General features: G+C 38.0%; 1 long non-coding RNA gene across 1 annotated transcript; it reads left to right on the forward strand.

Annotated features, from left to right (window-relative positions):
* Positions 1–6,442: 6,442 nt before the first annotated feature.
* LOC145788313 (uncharacterized) lies at positions 6,443–8,409 on the forward strand. The gene is made up of 4 exons (XR_014291506.1): positions 6,443–6,840; positions 7,684–7,807; positions 8,251–8,323; positions 8,401–8,409. It is a non-coding gene; the product is annotated as an uncharacterized LOC145788313 (long non-coding RNA).
* The last annotated feature ends 4,444 nt before the right edge of the window (positions 8,410–12,853 follow it).

Here is a 12,853-nt window from a genome sequence, read left to right on the forward strand (position 1 = left end):
CCTGTGATATTTCTCAAGTTTTCGTCGAATCACAACAAGTCGCAAAATAATGACACAAAACGAAGTTCTAACATTAAAACAAAAACAGAAAAGCGTTCAACAAGCAATTGAAAAGTCAATTACCAATCCAGTTTATGTTCAATAATTGCATGCTGCGTCAATGGGCTATGACTTCCATTCTCATTTTTTGGTAGACATCTGAGATGTCAAGATATTTACACAGTCAATAAACATTGACCTTGGACGTATTCTCTAAAATTTTTGTCTTATTTTGATATGAGCTGAAGAAATTAGAGCAAAAAAGAAAAAAAAATGTCTAATAGGTCCTGCATCTCCCCTACCGGTAGTACACAAAATTGGTAAAAATTGAGTTTTTTGCTTATAAATATTTTTCAAGTAGTGCTCGAATAAAAAGTGTTATTAGAGCAGATATAAACATGCCACTTCTTCAGCTTTTGTTGTAACGTTCATCTTTTTATCTCCAGTGGTTTTCGCAATATGACAATTTTTATGAAAATGGGTACTGGTAACCAAAGAAGAGCGACCGTGTGACGTCATTATTTTCATTTTTTTTTTAATTTATGTTTTTTATAGTCTACTACAACTTTTAGGAAAGTTAAAAGATCCTATCTCAAAAAATAAATTTTTACTCCATTTTTGACACAGCCTATAGTCACCCTAGTGTACATGTTCCTGTTGTGTGACGGTAGAAGAGCAAACTGAAGCTGTATGCTGCCATGAGGTAGAAGCAGAGCGCATGCAATCCTTGCTCAATGAGAATGGAGGTATAAAATGTGTTACCCAACACCCAGGGTTTGAAGCAGTGTGTCTCAACCCATGGGTACTCGAGACTGCCCATAGCGCTTACATGCAACAGTATAGACCAGGAGCACAGCGAGGACCCCGATGCAGGTTCGTTACCTAAATGGAGCCTACCAACGTTTCTTAGTATGCTATTAAAAAGCAATGCTGTTTTGAATGTGAACAAGTTACTGCAACAAGAGTAAATATAACCAAAAGTTGTTTTTACAAACGCTTTAGGCACATTTCCTACAGACAGTTTGTTCGGTGGTGCTGGGGTTATCTTGGTAGATGAATCCGTGTGCCTCTGCCATCATACGTCGTTTCGGCCATTAGATCGAAGTTTCCAAGTGACGAAAACGAATACGTTGGGTTTAAATATCCTGATTTCAAATAAAGTCACAAATACAAAGTCTGCTTTGAGAAAAGCTTTTCCGTGTGCACAGAGAGAGTGAATTTGTACATGTACAGTAAGCTATACTAGAGGTCTTGAGAGAATCTTCCTAGTTCTCTACAAGCTAATACCGTATGGTACTTGTCTAAAGGTAGTTGCTTTCGGTGTTCATTTTATCAACTACTAAGCCGCTCACAATCGACATAAATAGTTCATTGTATTTGTTGGAAACGACACTACAAACAATCGCTTACAATGCATCTTGCGCGAACGTAAGATCAGCTTGTACTCTTATGACGTCACACGTGATTATTGCACGGTTCAGTGCGCGCGCGCCGCCAACACATATAGAGCAAACAAAAACGGCCCTACAAAGGAAACGCAATCAAATTTCGGGAAAATTTCACCGACAACTCTTTATTATAAACGCCTAGAGCACATACAAACAAAACAACATCCCAAAGTACAATTTGGACTTGCATGGCCCTTTAACACAAAGCCAGAACTCTGTAAACAAGATATTGCAACCCCAAAACAAAACTAGGCCTATGTGTTTAAGTGTGTATTTTGTGGCAACAGTAGCTACTTATATTATAAATAAAGATACCATGCTATAAACCAATCTCAAGTTTTCTGTAAACCATTTTAAAATAAAACTCGTCTGGATTGATTGATTAAATCTTTATCCTCGGACAGAGAAAGCTTGTTGCAGAGCTTAATCCCGGCAGTTTCGCATACTTGTGGAGGCTTTGAATTACTGACGCAGGCTCCGTCGCGAAATTTTTTTCCCGCGAACTTTTTGTCTCATTTGCATATTTCTGCAAGTGTAGCCATTAGCCTATTCGTTACCGCGCGGTGCGCGTAACTGTTTTTGCCGATTTTCACCCTCACAGCAGCCGATTTTCGCCCTCCAGGTCCAAATCTAAACATTGAACTTGAAAATAAAACGTAGCCTGGAGACACACCTAGTCTAGTCAAGTTTAAAAAAGTTGAGAAGAAATTGATTCTGGTCACTAGTCTAAAAGTAAGATTTTCCGAATTGATTAAAGCCTGGTCTACACTACAAAATATTTTGAGCTGAGCGTGGCTCATTCTTTGTTTATTTAACACAAAGCTTCTCTCGGCAACAGCGCCGCCGTCGGCCTGAAAATGTCTGGTCATCGCGAGCTTTTTTACGCTCTGGAGAGATTCGCTTGACCAAGGTTCTGGCGCAAAATTTAGTTTGAGCTCAGGTCTTGGCATTTTGTGGAACTTTGGTGGAAAGGCAGTTTCAGTTTTCTGGAAGGATGGCACTCGTAGATAAAAATTAAAAAGTTAGGTTTAAAAAAGTCTTACATAGGCCTACTAGCTGCTGTTAGTTTGGTTTTTTTTTTTTTTTTTTTTTTTTTTAGTTTGGTTAAGGTGGCACTTCACTAGGGTTTTGGTATGATTAAAGTTGGCCTTCCAGTTAGTATGGAAGACCTCTTAGACTGATTAAAACTATCTTTAGCTGTTGGTCAGGTTCAGATAGCACTTCACCAGGCTTTTGGTCAAACTTGGGTTGGCCTACCTGCTAGCATTGCATTGATTGCAGGGTTCAACTCTACAAGTTATAGGATAGCTCTAGGTCTCCAATACTATTCTGGATTATTTTCAGTTGACCTATTACACTGTGTCAGTACAATGATGGATGCGTTTGATTGATAAGTTTGAATCGTTTGGAGGCGAATTTCCAGCCAGATGACGTAACCAAGCAGAAAGTGACGTTGTTACCGCTTAAATGCACACGGTCGCAAGATCAAATTTGCCAGTGTAGACAGTTTTTAGTCAGTCGAGGCTGGACAATGCAGGCGTTTGCGCTTTTCGGGCTTGTAGTGTAGACCAGGCTTAAGAATTAACCCTAACCCATTAACCTTACTTTTTTTGAAAAGTTTTTGTGCACCGCAAAAATTAATGTAAAGAAAAAAAATTGACTTGCGTCGAACCGATGCCCCCCGAACATAAGGCAAAAGATGAAACCGCTGAACCAAACACACCAACGAAAAATGTTTGCATTCACACGGTATAAATACAAACTCTATGCAAAGTAACAAAAAGTTTGTGTGATAAACATTTTCGCGGCCCGGTCACCGAGATTGACAGAGTGAAGTTTCCAATTGTTGAAGTCTTGTTGCCCGGGAATCATTCCATCCATTAGATGCCGCTGAATGGAGAGCAGTCCTTAACGTGAGTTGCTCAAGTGCACACCCCGAGAGTCGAACCAGCGCAGCTTGATCTTGAAACTTCTTCGTTCCTGAAGTCAAGCGCTAACCAACTGAGCTATCGGGGCGGATTCCGAGCTTGAGCCTTCTTGCGAAAAGACTTCAAAATCCTTCGATGGTTTTGATAATTCTTTGCACGTAACTTGTAATCTTTTTTCTTTTCAAGTATACCAAGGTTTTGCCTTTCAGCCACTTGACCTCTTTCACCATGTGGTTTCTGTTGTGCTTTCTGTGCTTTTTTGAAAGACATTGTTTTGCTTAAATTTTCAACACTTATCAGGCAGCTTTGTCTTGTCACAAGTCAGCAAATTCAGTTTAGCAAGCGATGACCAAGCAAGTCCGACGTGAGCACATAAATCTCATTTGCTGACTTGGCAGTAGCTGAAATGTAATTGCTGAGTTGTCGCATGCTGAATGGTCCGACGACCATGGTCCATAACTGACAACCCCGACCTTAGTGTTGCCAGATTTTTTCAATTCTTGTATTAATTTTCACAAAATAACCTTAGCAGGTTTAACATAATATATTACATACAAAACAAAATATCTAACATAATGAATCAAACGTTTTCGACACGTACGTAAACATATTATATTAAACCCGTTAAGGTTAGTTTGTTTTGCTTGTCTATGGTTCAAAAATGCAAACTCTCTACCAAAGCTCTACAAAATAATTTCACTAAATTTGTGATCAAAATTGAAACCACGACTTCTACAAAATTGACAAAAACCAACACTTCTATTGTTCTTTCTTTCTGGTAACCGCTATGTATTAAGTTATTAACTGCTATCCAACCTGTCTTTTTTCTAACTTTTGACTCAAGTTCCACATGTGTTGAGTTAAGATTGTATATTGTAAAAAAGAGACGGGTTCAATTCATCAATTGTGATGTGGAATAGTCACTGCACACTCTCATTACGCACGTCCGTCCGATAGATTCACACATCGTAAAAGAAAGCCGAAACACGTTTGAAAAACACGAGTTAGTAAAATAGAGAAAGAATAACGAGAGATTGTCGCTCAAGCGTGACAGTGCATCGTAATGATGACGTCACGATTGCGTCACAATCTATATTATAATACGGGGACAAATAGCTGGGCCATAATTTCGTGAACATGGCAGCCTCCCCATAAACATTGGCTCGTGAAAAACACGTGAAATTCTGGGGGAACTCGTGTAATACTGGGGTACGTTCTTTTTACACCACTTTAACACGTGATTAACACGAGTTTTTTTACACATGTCATCAATTGCAATAATGCTTTATATCATATTTGAAGTAAGTTTTTCAACTCTAGAATATCAATTGATACGTTTTATGTTAATATCTTTGAAAAATTTCTGCAGTTGCATATTCACTTGTTTCTGCATACTCACGTGTTTTTAACGTGTTATACACGTGTTTTTTACACGCCAGTACCAAGTTTGTTTCATCTTGTTTTTTTCGTTTAAAATAATTTTTCAACTCTAGTAGGCTATTTGATACGTATTATGTTAATATCTTTAAAAAATTTCTCCAATTGCATACTCATTTTTTTCTGCATACTCACGTGTTTTTAACGTGTTATACACGTGTTTTTTACACGCCAGTACCAAGTTTGTTTCATCTTGTTTTTCTCGTTTAAAATAATTTTTCTACTCTAGTAGGCTATTTGATACGTTTTATGTTAATACTTTTTAAAAAATTTCTCCAATTGCGTATCCATTTTTTTCTGCATACTCACGTGTTTTTAACGTGTTATACACGTGTTTTTTACACGCCAGTACCAAGTTTGTTTCATCTTGTTTTTCTCGTTTAAAATAATTTTTCAACTCTAGTAGGTTTTTTGATACGTTTTATGTTAATACTTTTAAAAAAATTCTCCAATTGCGTATTCATTTTTTTCTGCATAGGCTACTCACGTGTTTTTAACGTGTTATACACGTGTTTTTTACACGCCAGTAGCAAGTTCGTTTCATCTTGTTTTTCTCGTTTAAAGTAATTTTTAAACTCTAGTAGGCTATTTCCTATTTGATGCGTTTTATGTTAATATCTTTAAAAAATCTCTGCAGTTGCATATTCACTTTTTTTTGTATACTCACGTGTTTTTAACGTGTTATACACGTGTTTTTACACGCCAGTACCAAGTTTGTTTTATCTTGTTTTTCTCGTTTAAAGTAATATTTCAACTCTAGTACGGTAGGCTATTTGATGTGTTTTATGTTAATATCTTTAAAAAAATTCGGCAGTTGCATATTCACTTTTTTTGTATACTCACGTGTTTTCATCGAGTTATACACGTGTTTTTTACACGCCAGAAGCAGGTTTGTTTCATGTTGTTTTTCTTGTTTAAAGTAATTTTTCAACTCTAGTAGGGTATTTGATGCGTTTTATGTTAATATCTTTAAAAAATCTCTGCAGTTGCATATTTATTTTTTTTCTGTACACTCACGTGTTTTTAACGTGTTATACACGTGTTTTTTTCACGCTAGTAGCAAGTTTGTTTCATCTTGTTTCTCTCGTTTAAAATAAATTTTCAACTCTAGTAGGCTATTTGTTGTGTTTTATGTTAATATCTTTACAATAGGAATTGTGCAACTCAGGAATACAGTATTATGTAATTTTCAGTAAAACCGAATTTCTCCTCTTTATTTTTCGTAAACCTTATATCGCGGTTACCAGCGGTCACCTGATTAAATATCCCTGTGAGTCTGTGACATAAAAAAATGGCACAGAATTTCACTAAGTATTTGCTTATCAGCTTAGGAGAGGACTTTTTAGAGTGACTGTTAAGTAGGCTACAAGGTTTGTGTTAATTAATCTTCCATTTATGTTTAGAAATCATTAACTGATTTAAATCTACCGAAAAGCGCCTGAAGATAAAAGGTTCAATCTTTCTTTTTACCAAAAGATTGTGCACGAATCGCGGTGATCATACCGAAATGGTGCAGTGCTGTTCAGAGAAAGGTAGCGAAAAGCTGTGCCTGTTTTTGGTCATCTATCGAAGTATGGTACCTACCTACAGGCTACAGGGCTTGCTGTAGAGTGTAGACAGTGCATTTATTTCTATTGTACGAATAGTTTTACTCGATTAGCCTATCATTTAATGTGCAGTCTTGAGAAATAACACTGATTGAAAATACTTTACTGTCTATGTTAAGTAAGTCCAGTCTATTTTGTGCTACTGTAGATTAAAAATATGAAGACTACCGGTATGACTGAGAGCATTTGCAGTCGTAGACTTTATATCATGAGGTGAAGTTGATCTTGTCCAGGTAGAGAAATGGATATTTCATGATAATGATGTTTTGGAATGTTATTGGCCTGAGCTTCCCGGTTACAAGGTTCGCCAGTTATGCCTACAAAATTCAGATGTCAATCCAAATTGGAAAAAGTATCATGTACGAATTATGTACAAAACAGGTAAACATTAATATTAATTTATACTACCCATTAAGTTATAATACATACGGTACCTAAATAAAAGTTGGAAACAATCAGAGGTAGGGTTTTGCCAGTAGAGTACCCAATGGCCCTCTATATTATACATATATATAATTATGGTGACTTAAGAGTTAAGAGTTGGAATTCACTGGCCTTATGATTCTCTCTTACTAATTTACATTGCCAAGTGTCAAGGTTGTTTCATTCAACAATCAACATGTATATGTATATATATATAATATGTTTTCCAATATATGGAGTTTTGAGCAACTAAATTTATGTTTGCTCTGTTGTTTCTGTTGCAGCACAGCTGCTTGTCTTAATTAGTTGTCAATTTTTTGGTATGTAATTTCCATTTAACCGCTTTAGCAGGTTGTTATTATTCCACATGCAATATGCATGAGATCTTATTCTTCAGTGTATCGTTTTTACTAAGCTTGATCACTGTTATGGGAAGATGACATGATAACATTTTGCAACACATAATTTGGCTAAAGCACTGATAAAGTTACAACATGCTGAAAATACTTCGAGACCAGCATGTGCCCCAGTTGGAGCGCGATACATTGGACAGTCCAGAATAACATAGTCGTCAGTTTGTTTTTGTGTGCGACACTTGTAGGTGTAGAGTGAGCCAAGCATATCACTAAATATATTTTGTTTAAGCAAGGGAAGCAATAAGGCTGGCGGGGGGTTAGAGCGTGCCAAAAGCACGCATATTCTAGGGGGGTCCGGGGCCATGCTCCCCCGTAAAAAATTTGCAAAATTACACTCATCTTGATCACTGTTATCGGAAGATGACCTGTTAATATTTTGCAACAGATGATTTGGCCAAAGCACTGATAAAGTTACAACATGCTGAAAATACTTCTGATTTGGCTTCAACAGCAGCTAGTGAAGAAGAAGTAAATGATAGTAGACAACCTAAATCGAAAAGAAGAAAGCGGTATAACAATGCATTCATTTTTCCCTGATATTTGTTCATTTCATTTTGATTTTAACTGCTCAAAACTACTTTTACCCTTTCTTAACTTAATTATAATACATGGGTGCATACCAGTACTTCGCATTATAGTAACTTATTGCATTGAAGTCACAGTTACACTAACGTGGCAGTTGTATATAACGTTTTTGTAACATTGTTGTATAAATTGTATCTAATGTAAGTACATTTTGGCTTGTTACATTGTACCTGACAACACCGTGATGCAAATATAAGCTAATCCTTTAAGATACCGTACACCCATGCATTTCTACGTTTATTGCATGATGATTGGTTGTATATGCAAAATATGTTGATGTTGACGAGATATCAGTAGGTAATGTACCAATAAGCAAGGGCAAGCATGACATCTAGCTGAAGTAACTGTTTTCAAATTATAAATGCAGGAATTGCCGGTTGCCTATGAGGATTGCATATACAGATGGAAGCGACTCACCGGAGTCAGAAAATATCATTACAGTAAGTAAACAAATACTTTAATCACTTATTAATTATGATAATCCCAAAATTTGACGATTTTAGGTGTTGTTTTTTAGGGAAATTGAGCGGTTTCTAAAAGTGGTATGATTTTAAAAAAATATTGCAATCTCATTTTTAAGGTTAATAGCACGGATTAAGGTGTTCAATCAGAACTTTTCGAACGTTAATAGACTGGCAAGGTTAATAGTATTTTTAGAAGAGAGTGTACGATTGTGTACACATTTTTATCACACCAGTGACGTTCGGTGGCTTAAACCATTGGGAAAGCAACTTGGAAATATGTTGCAGCAAGGTAGTAGGCACGAGGGGCGTAACCGTCGGGCGAAGCCCGAAGGCGTGTTGCCGAAGGCAACACTTCCAGCGGGGGGTCTGGGGGGCCTCCCCCAGAAAATTTTGAAAAACACTTCCAATTTGGTGCGCTCTGAGAGCATTTCCAAAACAAAATCTTCGGACTTTCCCAGTCCGAGGATAAAGATTCAATCAATCAATCAAACTGGGACTAGTCTAGAATGTTGGCTGCTTTTTTAGACTGAGCACAAAAACTTAGTCAATGTCATCTGTAAGCAGTTACGACATGCATTGGACTGGTGCACTAGTAAAGAGCAAATAATTAGCCTATAAACTAAGCTAGTCCATTCTTGAAGAACACAAGTATGTTTGCTCTGAACTTGTGATGTCAGTCTATTGACCCAAAGAATTTAAAAAACACTTGTGCTGTTTCAGTACTGGTTGGTTAATGTACCCTTTGGAATTGCATGTCTTATTGTAGAATCTATGTTTTTTTTTTGGTAAGAGAACCAGCTTTATTTTCAGCGTACTCAGTAGCCTATAGTTACAAGCCCGAAAATCACTCATGCGTAGAGGCTGTATTCCTTTCGCCTGAAACCAAAAGCAGCCGCTATGAGATACGCATTGACGTCACTGGGAAAGCAACTTTAACCATAACACCAGATAACACATCTGATTGGCTAAGCAGCTGGTGTCGTTTTGCAAAACGATTGAGGATTGGATAAAACGAAGGCGTTTTTCAATGTAGGGTAAGCAATTTTGAAAGTTGATTTCCCTGGAGCTTCAGTGATGGTTTCTGACAAAAGCGTTTGCGTTAATTGGCATTTATAGGCAAGACATGCGGTTTGGTGAGGACTTAGACTACTCACAAGTGTTACGAGTAATTCTAGTCACGAACACAGTAATTTTCAAGTTAAAATAGACTTGATAAAAATAATAAGAAGTTAAACCTAGAATTCAGTCATTATATTTTGCATAGTTTTCGCTCAGGTAAGCACTGCTTTCCTTGCTTTCCCTCACCGATCGTCACTGTATCACACGGTTGTAAAGCTTCTTCTGCAGTCATCGGCAAGACTGCAGCAGTCGCCAGAACAGTTTTATTTTCCCACTTCTTCCATAGTTGGATCTCTGAACATAGAGCAGATTCAACCAAATGACTTTTGTCAATGCTATCGAGTCGGTAGCCTACTTGAGCAATTTCGTGGTAGCAATGATGTTAGGTGTCAAGATGCTAAAGTCTCATTGAAAAAAAAATTGAGCTTTGCTGTTTCTAGGTGCAATTTCAAGGTAGAATTTCCAGATAGGCTAGGTTGGTTGACGGAGCAGGTTTTTGCAACTTTGACGGTCAGACGTGGAACTAAAACCATTGGTTTTAGTTCCATGTCCGACCGTCAAAGTTGCAAAAATCTGCTCCGTCAACCAACTTATCTAGGCTAAGGGATTTCTGGCTATGCTCTACAGTGCCGGCAAAAAGTTTAGTAACTTTTTAAATTTTAGTAATTTCGTTCGGTAATTAGACTCTGCGATGAAATAATAGCCTTATACTATGTTAGTATTATAGCCTACCCTAGCCTAACCTAATCTTTGAACATGGCGAAAGACTTATTCAGCATTGCTTTCGACATGTTGTTTTCCAAATCGTATACATATAAATGAACAATAAAGCTACTTTCTTGGGTTTTAGGGGGGGCGATCGCCCCAATCGCCCCCCTCTGGATCCGCCCTGTTGTATTTCCGTTTGATTAACTTAGATATACCACACTTTAATAGATTACACACAGACCACTTTATTGTACTTTCTCTCAGCTAATCTATCTAATGTCTCTAGTCTCGTAACAGTCGCACATAGTACAAACGATAGGCTAGTGAAACGTAACAATGGTTTCTATGACGAAACACTACATCCCTCCTTTTTTTTTTAAACTTCAAAATACAGTACAGATCATATAATTCAGTGTTTCTCAACCTTTTTTGGCCCAACGCCCCCTTCATGAACGGGAAAAATGTTACCGCCCCCCAACAAAAACGATTAATTGCGAAAAGTGAATATAAAAGAATAAATAGTATTAATACTACAAAAAGTGCTCAATGCCATTGTTCCCGACAATTTTCACCTATTCAAACGTCATATAAAAACAGTTCAAGTCTACTGAATATTACGTCATGGAAGTTGCTAGAAAATGTGCCAAAATTGCACCATCGTTCATAGACTTGTGTCAAACTTGTTTGGACTTGTTTGGGCCTGTTTAAACAGGAATATTACATCAGCTTTAAACACCTGTTGGAATGACTTCATAATTGTCTTTCATTATTGCGTCACAGTACTGCATACGTGAATTTGAGATATTGCTATCTATTCTGGTCATTCGTAAAATGATTGTTTGAAAGTTGGCCGCACATTTAACTGTTGGCTTAGTGCTTGCTAGCTGGACAAAGGTTCCGTCTTTTATCCAATTAATCTGTATTGTAGTGACAGTTTTTTAGAGGTGTAGGCGTTGCACCTATTTTCGATAGCCTCGGGCTAATTTTACTGGAATACACTTTGAATAGACGTTTCGAAAGTGTGTTTATTTTTGGGTCATTGCATGCAGACGAACGGATTTGGGAATCTTACGTTACAATTTTCCCACGAAGAGATTATGGTTTACCGCTGTGACCATAAAAAAATAAAAGACGAGTTCTTGTTAGCACTAGAAGCACATAAAAAATAAAAGACGATTCTCTGTCTAGTGTTTTGCACAGAAGCACTTAGAAGCAAAAAATAAAAGACGAAGTTAGTTAGTTGGTAGGCCAAGAAGCACTTAGAAGCAAAGAAATAATAAAAGAAGATCTTATTGGTTGGTAGTCTAAAGAAGCAAAGAAAATTAAAGACATTTCTTCTCGGTAGGCAACTGAAGAACTTTAAGCTAAAAAGTAAAGACATTTCTTCTCAGTTTGGTACAGAAGAAAAATAACTTTGACATTCATTGGCAAGAAAGAAGATTAAAGGCAATCCATCTGTGCTTGAAGATTCAAGTGGAAGAATCCAAGCAAGGTTTGTGGACGTTTGGACTTCACATACTCGTACAGCTACGGTATCGTGCATTTAAATTCTTTTTTGTATTTTTACGGTCTTTGCAGTTAAGTTTTTTATAACTACTGTAATTTTGTGTGTTTGTGTAACTTAATTTTTTAATTGTTAAATTTAGCCCTAACATTTAATATGTCTACACTCGGTGGTGACAAGGACTCGACCGCCGTAGACTCGACTGAGTTTAAGCCTGATGATGTTCTTTGCGGTCGGGCAGGCCATTCTGGGGAGGGACCCAATAACGATGAGGCTAAGTCAGTTCGAGAGGCCCGGCATCTTAGGCGGGATATTTTGACTCAAATTGGGAAACTTTCTGTGGCCCTAGGTTCTTTGAGTGATAAGCAGGAACTGTTAATTTTTCGATCTAACTTATCTACTTTAGAAGAGGAATTACGGCATTTCCATGCTCTCTTGAGTAAAATTTTTAACTCTGCAATCTTAGCAGAACTTCGTGATAGGGTAGATCCCGAATTTAACTCGTTAAAAAATAACTTCCAACAAAAAGAAAGTGAGTTCTCAGATAGGTTGGATGCTGACATACATCCTGAAGATAGCGCCTCAAATGTAAGCACTAGGATGTCTGAGAGCTCGTCACGGATAGTGGCACAAATTAACTTACAGCTAAGACGAGAGGAGCTCCAGATACAAGCCGAAGCCGAAGCGAGAGCTGCTGAGGCTGCTATGAGAGCTGAGGCCATACGAACTGAAGCTGCCGCGAGAGCTGAGGCCATACGAGCTGAGGCTGCCGCGAGAGCTGAGGCCGAAGCGAGAGCTGCTGAGGCCGCCGCGAGAGCTGAGGCCGTACGAACTGAGGCTGCCGCGAAAGCCGAAGCGAGAGCTGCTGAGTTCGCACTCAAAGACGCTCAGTTGAGGGCTGAACAACGTAAGGAAGTGGCATTAGCTGAATATCGATCAGAGGTGGGCTCCCGGCGTAGCTCTAAGAAGGGATCTTCTAGGCATTCCAGAAGTGAACATCAATCACAGTTTAATTTACCTAACCTTTTCCAGACGCCTGTTCAATCTGTAAGTGGACCTGTACAATCCACATGTTTTCCAGCTGTTTCAGGAGGTCTCGGGGCCGCGGCTAAGGGTCTTCCGAAGGCTGTAGAGCCAAGGTCTGCAAATTACAACCGAACTCCTCCCCCAGAGCG

Source organism: Aplidium turbinatum, chromosome 2, assembly GCF_918807975.1.
Source record: "Aplidium turbinatum chromosome 2, kaAplTurb1.1, whole genome shotgun sequence".
Taxonomy (NCBI): Eukaryota; Metazoa; Chordata; class Ascidiacea; order Aplousobranchia; family Polyclinidae; genus Aplidium; species Aplidium turbinatum.